Here is a 6,209-nt window from a genome sequence, read left to right as displayed (position 1 = left end):
AGAGCTCAAAATACCACGAATAACATCAAAACCAAGAATCGACGATCAAAACCAATCTCTTAATTTCAAGAATATCAAACTTGCAACCAAGCGTCCGATTTTCAAGCCAAACTAATCTGTATTCCAACCGAACTTTGCACACAAGTGCCAAATGATATAACGAACCTACACCAAATTCCAAAATAACATCTAAGCTTGATATTATCAAGGTCAACCCTCGATCAAACTTATGAACCCTCCCAACCCACAAATTTTCAACTTTCGGCAAATAGATCCAATACATCCTAGGAACCTCCAAATCCAAATCGGAACATGCACCTAAGTCCAAAATACAATACGAAACCTATTGGAATCGTTAAATTACCAATCTGAGATCGTTTACATAAATTTTAAATCATGGTCAACTCTTACAACTTAATCTTCCAAAAAATGACACTAAGTATTCCAAATCACCCCCGAACCATCCTGAAACAAAATCAATCATCCTCGTAAGTTACAAAATAACAAATAAATATACAAAAAATATCAAATGGGGGAACGAGACTCAAATATATAAAATAACCGGTTGGATAGTTACATACGTAAAATAAGTGTATGACAAGAAATGAACAAAACAGTTAGTAATGGATAGTTACATACGTAAAATAAGTGTATGACAAGAAATGAACAAAACAGTTAGTAAGCACTATCAAGTCATGTTTTTATTTGCAAAAGAGGTACATATTCAAAGTTTCAAACCTAAATTGCAAAAGACACATGTTCAAACTCTTGAAAATTGTGTCTTTTGAAAATGATTGTTTTTGTGACCCTTAGTTATTTATATAAAAAAATATCAAAAGGGCTTTGATTATTCTTTAACCAGTACTCTAGTCTCTATCACTTGAACACATATTGCGAGTAAATGAAGAATATTAAGTTGAATTAGCATCATTAAAAGGTGCCAATGTAGGTAGATATATAAATTAATAATAAAAGGAAAAGAAAAAAATTTAATGCACGGGATGCTTCCGGTAGCGATACTTTAACTACGTTTGTGCACATTCTTTCATCATTTTGTGTATTTGTTTGTACACGTACAATTTCATTTTTTGTTGCGGTTAAACATCAATTAGGTCGAACACTTGCTTATACAATAAATTCCTTAAAGATTGTGTCTACTAGAATACACACCTATTTACGCAGGTTCTATCTTATGTAAGATGACACCTATTCACCCCTCAAATCAATTCTTTTCGTCCTCTTATTTATTCGTAAAACGGTACAGTTGAATTTGTAATGTGGTTTATAAACACGTAAATTAAATTGATCTGAGAAATAATATAATAAAGGACAAAAGTGAGTAAAATAAGAATAATTGAAGAAAAGACAAGCCTGTACTTTTGAATTGATCTCTCTGGAGACAAGAACAATGCCAAAAACTTAATATTAGCATGATAGAGTTTTTTTGCAGAATAAGAGAATAGTATTAGCCTTTTTTCATACAAGTAATTCGCCTCCTTCAATTAATACAAATTTTTCTATTTATAGCTAAATTAGGGGAGATAACACCCTCAAATCATGCTCCTTTTTAAGGCGAATAAAGACCCCTCTTGATAGCTGCATAATGATTGAGATTAAATGCCATGATTCTCTGTAACGGTTGCTCCTTTAATGCTGCCGTCTTCAACTGGTGCCCTGATTTCGAATCCTCTTCTCCGATTTTACTGCCTTCAGAGCTTATCCTACACCAGTCATATGTTTGTATCCGGTGTCAGCTATTTACTGACTTACCTCCTATCTGGTTTATTGCCATATGTCAACTCGAAGAACATCCACTTGTCATCTGTTAATTTTACCCAATACGGATAGTCCCCATACTTTTCGGTGACTCAACTTGATGTGACTAGAAAGTATATTAGACCTTCTCTGTTATTGGTGGGAAAGTTCTTGAATGGTTTCTAACACTTGAAAGGACGCACGTCTCTTTGCATTTAATAAACTAAACACGTGTTGTCCTACGATTCAATAAGTATTTTCGCAGTTACCTAGGTAATGATATCATTGCATTGTGCCACCTATAAACTTCTCCCCTTTTCAATACTTTCTTTTGTTTTTAAAACTTTCTTCTCCGAGTCTTCTTAAAGCTTTCCTGCAACCCCCATTTTCTCAGTAAACAAATTTGCACTTTTCATCATCATGTCTTCTGTTATTTCTTCCACCGATAACACATATTCTACCCCCAAACAACATGACTTAATTTTAACTTTTTCATCCATCAGCACTGGGACTTGTGTAGGTGGCGGCCCATCATATAAGAACAAATTTAAGAAACATGATGATGGACCTCCCTCTACAAACACAATCATCACTTCTTAGTCGTCTTGAAAAAGATCTTTATAATCAAGGAATCATGTATTCCTATTGTAAAAGAAGATTCTGAATACCCTTCTTCTATTCGCCCAGCCAGTATTCCTATTGTAAAAGAAGATTGTGACTGGAAGAACATTGAGGTTTAGCCTCTCGTGAAGTGGAGAGGATAACATTCAGCAGACTAGGGTATGTTTATATTTAGACATACCCTTTTACTTTAAGACTTGGCAAGGAAATAGACCCAATCATCTTGAATTTTTGCTGTAACTACCAAGTTTGTTTAGCTCAAGTGGGATCAGAAATATGGCGCACGGTGGATTACCTTCGATACCTGTGTTCCCGGGTTGTTACTCTTGCACATATGATCAATCTATAAGCCCCTAAAATTTTTCGTGGGGGCATGATCAAACTCAGCAAATGCGGTCAGCATGCCATCATCATCAGTGTTGATGATAAATACGATCATGACTGGATAAAGAGCTTTGTTGTTGTCGCTCTCGGGGATATTTTACCGGGGTCAACATCTCCCATCCCCGAAGCTTGAAACTAAACTCGTAACCTCTCTCTAATTTCTCTTTTTTACTATTTTGATGGTATTTTATTTCTTAGTTAACCTTTTCCTTCCTTATATTCTAGCCACCCTTTGGGTTCCTCCATCAGTTTAGAACCTAACCCAATGGGTTTATAAAAATTTGGATACTTCTATACCGAATTTCTGTATGTGAAGGAAATTTCAATCAGGAAGAATGGGAAGGGCAAGAACGATGATGAGGAAAAAACATCCCCTTTCCTTTCTTAACTTTTATCTCTATACAGTATTTATTTATTGACTCCTCATATCAACATAACAGGCCTTCCGAAAGGATCTTCTGTCTATCCTACCGTTGAGGTTTCACATGATCCAAATGTGGCACAATAACGGCTTCAAGAGTCCCTTAATCGAAAGAGGGCTAGTGATGTCGCTCTTGCTTCCGGTGAAGGAGCATCTTTCCTCAGTCTCTAGCCCAAAGGCAAAAAATCAAAAAGAAAGCATACATCTAAGACTGAGGAAGGAGAAACCCCCAGTCATAGAAGAGATCCCAGAAAGATCGGCCACAATGGTCCTTGATGAAGATGAAATCGAGGATGATAATGAAATGGTTTCTCTTCAGAGAAGAAGAAAAAGAAGAACTCTCACAACTCAACCGGAGGACATATAAGGACTCTTTCAAGAATTCGAATTGGTTGAGAATGCTGAATCCCATTTCGAGGCTTCGATTGTCGCCTCCGGTCAGAAGGGTTCTTCTTTTGATACTCCTACAACTTTAATTCCATTACCAGCTCCTTCCTCGCCGCCGGTCTCCACCGAACAAGAGCATGATGTGCGTTCCCGCCGATCACTCGATCAGGGGAACATAGAAAATGCCTTCCCGACATCCATCCAGGACCCTAATGCTAAACACAGTATTACATTTTCAGTTTCTGATGAATGCCACTTACTCTCCAAATCGGTTGGGGTAGCCAACTACTTGAAGCCTCTGGCTTCAGATAAAAATTGGAGGAAAATGGATTCTCTCTCTACTGAATGTTTGATCAACAACAGTATGCATCTTGCTACTCAGGTATCATTTCATCTTTCTCTCCTCCATTTATATTGTTAAACACTGTCTTTGATAACTTCGATTTTTGACTTCACAAGCTAACCTCCTTGCCTCTAAGGGCTTACAAAAGATGATCCTAGATAAATAAGCACTTAGAGCTGAGCAGGATCAACTTGATGAGCGTCTCCCAGTTCTAGAGCCAGAGCTTGCTAACATGGGTGAACTTGAAGCCTGGTTAGAGCAAACTGAGCAAGAAAAGATGGCACATAGTTAAGAGTCCACTCAGTTACATGCTGAGCTCGCTGAATTTAAGATCAAGTGGGCAGAGCTGCAGGTGTAACGATCCGATCAGTTATTTTGAGGTTAAAGGTTCCGTTTAGTGGTCCGAGGTCTTGAGTAGCTTCCTATTGTCTTATGACTTGCGTTCATGCTCGGATTGGATTTTAGGATGATTCAAAATGAATTTGGATGAGTGATTCTCACTTTAGAAGTTTAAGTTGAAAATATTGACCGAGGTTTGACTTTTGTGACCACCGTAGCGGTGTTTTGATGGATCTAATTGGTTCGTATCGTGATTTTGGACTTGGGCGTATGCTCGAAATCGATTTCGAAGGTACGTAGGTTGATATGTGTTGTTTTGTCAAAAGTTGGCAATTTAAAGGCTTAGAATTTTTATAAGTTTGATCGTAGGTTGACTTCATAGCTATCATGTTTGGATTTCTATTTCGGGACTTGTAATAAGTTCGTTTTATCATTTGGAAATTGTCCGCAAAGTTTGGCATCATTCCGAGTTGATTTGATAGGAATCGGACGTGCGGTTGTATTTTTAGAAGTTCTTGAGTTTCATGTTGAATTCATGTATTTTGAGGTCTGATTCGTGATTTCGGATGTTATCTTGATGATTTGATCGCGCGAGCGAGTTCGTGTTATGTTTTTAGACTTGTTTTGGTGTTTGGTTTGGAGCCCCGAGGGCTCTGGGTAAGTTTCATACGTGTTCCGAAGTATTTGAGAGAGTTATAATGTTGCTGGTGTGAATAGGTGTTGCAGACCTAGCAAATGCGAGGTGGGAGATCACATTTGCGATGTTTGGCTTAGTCTGTTGGGTTCGCATTTATGAACCGTGTGTTCGTATTTGCAAAGGTGGTCTGGGTTCAGCAGTGATCGCATTTGTGATCAGCTTGATCGCTTTTGCGAAGGTCCAAAGTTCGCATTTGCGATGACAGCAAGAATGGGAAGAGTTTCTCTTTTGCGATAATTACTTCGCATTTGCAAACTCCATGTCGCATTTGTGACACCTGCGACTAGACAAAAAGCTGAGGGGCGGGGTTTTTAGTCTCATTTTCATATTTTGGAACCCTTGACTCGGTGGGAGGCGATTTGGAGAGGGGATTTTCATCTACAAACTTTGGGTAAGTGATTCTAATTTATTTCTTATCATATTCCATCAATATATCTTAGATTTTAACATCAAAATCATGTGAATCAAAGTGAAAATTTGTGAAACTTTATCAAGTTTTAGAAAAATAAGAATTTGAGTGTTAAGAGTCGATTTGGACTCAAATTTTGAAACTGATCACATATATGAAATCGTGGGGTCATGGGTAGTCGGAATCTACCATTGGACCCGGGTTTTGATCTGGCGAGCTCGGGGTTGACTTTTGTTGACTTTTGAGCAATTGTATAAAGATCATAGCTTTAATTATTGGAATTGGTTTCTCTTTCATTATTTGATGTTATTGAGTCGATTTTCGTTAGATTTGAGCCGAGCGGAGGTGAAATGTCAAGGAAAAGCTACTTTAGAGTGTTGATTGAGGGCTTTTAAGGTAAGTTTCTTGATTAACATTATGTGGGGGAACTACTCCGCTGGGATTTGTTTGTTGTACTATTTGAACTACGTGAAAGACGTGTACCTGAGATGACGAGTGTGTACACTGCTTATATGTAGAAATTTGACCGTTTAGACTCTTAGGTTTCTTATTCACATTAAAATGAAGTTGCCTTAGCATGCTCTTTCCTTCATTGCTACATTTACCCGTACATGTCTTATTTGAAGTTGATTGATTCATATCTTACCCTTTATTGTCAAATATACCCTTATATGCCTTAATCGAAGTTGTTGCCTCTATTATTGCCATGTTGTCTCTTCCGTAGTTGATTATCCTTAATTGAAGTTATTGTTATCTCTTTCATTGTTCACTTATCCTTTTTTGATATCATTGTTATATGTTACCTCTTCCATTGTTGAAGTTACTCTTATTGGAAATCATTGTTACACGTTAC

Source organism: Nicotiana tabacum, chromosome 19 (assembly GCF_000715075.1).
Source record: "Nicotiana tabacum cultivar K326 chromosome 19, ASM71507v2, whole genome shotgun sequence".
Taxonomy (NCBI): domain Eukaryota; kingdom Viridiplantae; phylum Streptophyta; class Magnoliopsida; order Solanales; family Solanaceae; genus Nicotiana; species Nicotiana tabacum.
This window is presented reverse-complemented; position numbering follows the sequence as displayed.